The sequence below is a fragment of the Colletotrichum jinshuiense genome, chromosome 10 (genome assembly GCF_051148585.1).
Source record: "Colletotrichum jinshuiense chromosome 10, complete sequence".
Taxonomy (NCBI): Eukaryota; Fungi; Ascomycota; class Sordariomycetes; order Glomerellales; family Glomerellaceae; genus Colletotrichum; species Colletotrichum jinshuiense.
In genome coordinates this window covers 669,630-674,342 of record NC_139303.1, presented here as the reverse complement: position 1 = coordinate 674,342, position 4,713 = coordinate 669,630, and positions in this window count along the sequence as shown.

Sequence of the window (4,713 nt, the reverse complement as noted above, 5' to 3'; positions counted from 1 at the left end):
CGGAGCTCACCCTAAAAACGTCAGATTTGAAAATATGCAAAAAGAAACACTCACATGGATAGAAATTGCCAAAGAATGCGATGGTGGCTTCCATGGGACGAGCTCATGACCACTCGCACGAAGTGCTTTAGCAACCATGTCTAACCCGCGTTGGATAGGAGGATGAGGCATAACGATCCCGTCGAAGGCCGTGAACCCAAAAGAAAGTGGAGCTCCCTCTCTGATTTCTTCTTCCTCTCTCCAGGGCAGAGGGGTGACTTCTGGGTCATAGTGCCAAGGCTCCAAGTCTATGAGAGACTTGAAAACATACCTCAACGACGACACAGAAGACCCCAATAGACCTGGAACAGTAAAGATATCATTATGACCAGGAGACTGCCAAATTATGAGTGCCCGTGCATGCTTAATGATGAGTCTATCAAGCTTACTGAATCTGCAACATTTCGGAAAGACAGACGTCCAACAGATGGCTTGATACTATAGACCCCAGTGGAAGCTGCTGGCATAGAGACAGACCCGCCTATATACGTTAGAAAACTGGATTAAAGCAAACATGGGCAAATTAGCGGTGCTCAAGCTACCATTGTCACTGCCAAATCCAATTGCGCTTCCTCTTAGCGCTTGGACAGAGCCCTCTCCTTGAAGATTTCTTGTCAGATTGTCATGGCCTAAGTAGAAGAAGAACATTTGCAGCAGCTTACCTCCAGAGCTGCCACCAGAAGACAGACGCTGGCTTCTTGGGTTGAAGTTGTAACCCAAGATGTTGTTGTTGGTTTCAACAAACTAGGTCCCGTTGTTAGATTCGCCCTTCACAGAGCAGTGTGTAGAAATCTTGACCATGAACAGCCACCGAGACCGTGTTTGGTGCCAGAATCCAGAGCACTCACGCCTAAAGTCTGAACCAGCGTTGTCTAGTGGCCCGAATAATAAGTATTCCGAAAGTCAAAACCATCATGGGCAGGAACTTGGAAAGAACGAGTACCTTTGCGATGATAACAGCGCCTAGCGACTCTAATTCTCGGACAATCTCACTCTCTGAACCATGAGTCAAAGGAGAATGTTCCTTGCATCCACATGTACATTTATCTATCCAGCCGACATAGGCCATGGTAGTATTCATGCCTTTGACGTGATATTGATCTTTCATCGTGATAGGCAAGCCGTGAAGCGGCCCGATAGGTTTCTTGCGAATTTTCCAGTACAGGTCTAGGAGCTGTGCCCTTTTTATTGCTTGCTTAAACCCGATTTCTAGCAAGTTGTTGTTCTGCAAGAAGTTGGTTAGCAACAGATGTAGTCCAGCCAATTACTTGTGAGGCGCCTAACCAATTGGTGGCCAAAAGCGGCCCTTTTGCAAAACGCCTCGACAAGGCTGACTGAGGACAGCGAACCATTGCCAGTCATTTCCATCAGGGCGGGAACTTCAAGGTTCGTAAGTTTCCTGGTGTCTGCATCCAGAAGACCGTCCATGAAGTCGTCCGCAATATTTCGTCTGTCGTTTGCCTGCTCCACAACAAACTCTGGGAGCTTCCATATATCTGGGATTTTGTCCATGTCTCGTTGGACCTTCATAGCCACCGTATCCTCCCATGATTGTGTGTATTTCACGATCATTAGCAATGAATGACCATAAGGGTGGCGGCAAGAAAGAGTGCAGGGGTGGTGAGGAGAAGTTGACTAACATCAGGGCAGCCTATGCATCATATTTCAACCTTGTCAGCTTTGACTTGGTTCCCAGGTGTGATCAAAATTCAATCGATGGGCACTAAGAATTTTGCTGAAATCAGGCTGAGAGCCAGGGAGATTGCTATGCCCGAAGAACCAATCACGGGCAAGATTTATCGAACACACCGGGCTTTCGTACTATCTACCCGACACCACCTTGACACTTAACCAACCATGTTTGATTCAGCGACACACTCCACCGGACAAAATTCGTCACACAAGGGGGCTAGGCCCAATTTTGACTCGTCAGTGTGGTTGTGCAATGTCTGTGTAGCCTACTGACCAAGCCCCTATTCCCGAGAGACAATGCTTCATTGGAGCCACTGCATTCATGTCCACGAGCCGACATTTTTTGGAATCATCGAGATCGCTGATGGTGAGACTTCTTGTCGGGATATTTACACATGATTTCCCGCCGGCTTTCTGGGTAAATTGCACGGAAATGTCTCCCATGTTCCCTAAGACACCACAGCGCAAGTTAATTATAACCCGTCACATGAGTGGAAATGCTGAGACAGAGATCTTACCGTTGAAGTTTATTAGATAAATATAAGAACCAAGTTGATTTCCGTTGGAAGCTGACTTGCTCGGTCGGCGGCTTGTTAAGAAACTTTGATGTGAAGGCATTGTGATTCGAAAATGATCCTGATGCAGGTTGTACAAATGTTCTATTTGGGAAGGCTATAATGTAAACAGAACATGAAATAGAAATCTTTATATAATTATCCATCTACAGCTGAATCCAAAGCCTCTGCTTCACGAGATCGTTGAAGACGAGAAAGAATCTTTTTGTAGCAAGGTATGTTCGCCTCATCGTATAAGGCCAATAGCAACTGGTTTTTTTAAAACCAGGTGAATATATCTAGGTCACCGGGAAATGATATATATCAATTTCCATTGAGCGTAATGTGAGTATTGAACTGGTGGCAGATTTTCGGGCAACTTTAAAGTAGGTAATGCTCGGGATAATTAGCCTCCGTGGCATGTGCCTTCTGGGCAAACAGCGCCCAAGCTTGGCAGACATTTATTATCTACGACGTGATTGGTTGACCTGTTCGAACTTCAAATGGTTTGTTGGGTTGATAGACGAGTGGTCTAGTACAGTGGCAGTGGCAATTCTCTATTTTTCACTTCCTTCTCCGAAATCTCTGCTTTGCAGGCTGCTAGATAGGGCGTGAAACGCAAGGGGCTTGGTAATGTCTAAGCCCAACTACACCTGTAAAACAATGTGCAGAACAAGACACCACTTGAAAATGCTGGATCTCGTTACTTGTTCGGTCCTCATTGGCCAGCGTAGTCAATGGTCAATCAGGCTGAGCAAATTGCATGCAGATGATACAAGGTCATGCACAGCCCCCAGCAGGCTGTCTGCCTCGCGCGGGGAAGTGTGAACCATTGCAGAATGCAGCATACATCCCTTTCCGTTTCCCCTCGATTATTGTCAGACCCTGCTTCATTCTCCGTGCCACCGGAGTACAACTTTTTGTTTGCTGTTTCCAACCCCCCGCGAGATATCCACTTTAGTTGAAGTCAGGTTGTGTGATGCAACTTCGGAAGGGCAGCAAGCGAAGCGGAGTAATGCATAACAGTATCTCAACGAGCAACCCACCAAAGCCACAACACCCTTACCGCGTCCTTTTGGGTGCCAAGACTGATGCACCTCTTAGCTCCAAATCACTGCTCGGAGCCATCTCACAGACATCTGCCTCACAGGGCCCAATTTTACCTGGTATGGTGCTCAACAGGGATCCACATTCCGGAATCCCTCAACTTGACGCAGAGCATGGCGTCATTGACGACGAACTCAGAGGGACTTTCAATATCTCCGTGTCCGAAGGTTTCAGTAATGGCTTTTCGATTGATGACATACTGGCAATCGACATAAACGCGTGCTCTGTTAATCTAGAAACCATTAGCAACAGTGATTGTTCATCTGGGTCAGAAAGCAGTCATCAAGGTATGCCCAACAACACCTTGGCCCCTATAGCAAAGAGCTTGTTGTCTTCTGGGTCCGCCTCCACACCGTTTGGCCATGCCATACCCTCCCCGTCTCGGAATGGAGTATTGAAAGAGAGCGCTCAGCCTATCAAACTGAGCAGAGTGTGGAATTTGCCGCCTCGTGTGTGTAATTTGTTCTATTTTTTTCGGTTTGCCTCTCACTTCCCGTATGTGTCATGCTGATTGGGCAAATGATAGCCAGCACGCGGCCGAAAACCAAAGACTGGAAGCTCCGGCACCAATCGTAGGAAGTCTGGGCCAGGAACCTCCGCGGGAATACAGCGGCGGCGACCATTGGCTCTAGAAGAGAAGAAGCTGGTCGCTATCAAAAGACAAAAAAGGCTCATTTGTGTAATATGCCATCTCAAGAAAGAAGCGGTAAGATTGGTCCCAACCCAATGCCGTATCTCGTTTGCTCATTATGTTGATTGTGAGTGCAGTGCACGTTTGATGCAAACTCAGCAGATGGACCTTGTCTACGGTGCAAGCCCGGAGTAATGCCGTGCGTTCGTTATCGTATCCCCGACACAACACTGTACAGGGAACAGGAGGCCCCCTACTTCGTGTTCAGTCAGCGTTGGAAGACAATGGACCTAGTCGACATTACGAATTGGGCCGACGATGAAATCAGAACCATAAAGCTAAGCTTGATCTACCTTCACGCTCCATACTGCATCAGAGTCAAAAAGTTCATTCCCTTGCCAGGGGATATGGTTGACAAGATTTGGACCAAGAATGGATCGATTGTGAAACACCCTCTCCCGCCCTATGGTATTGCGAACATGGAAGAGGCAGCTAAATCCGTGGAACGGATGATTGAACGCGAAGTGGGAAACTTTGTACTGAGAACTGTGGGTGACTTGGGGGCAGATGAACTCATCTGGGACACCTACCTAGCGGCATTCAGACGCGCAAACACAGCACCGGTAAGTAACTCATCTTTCGTGTACTCCTATAAGCTATGTGTGTACTTTAACAGAGGGTAAGAGCTGA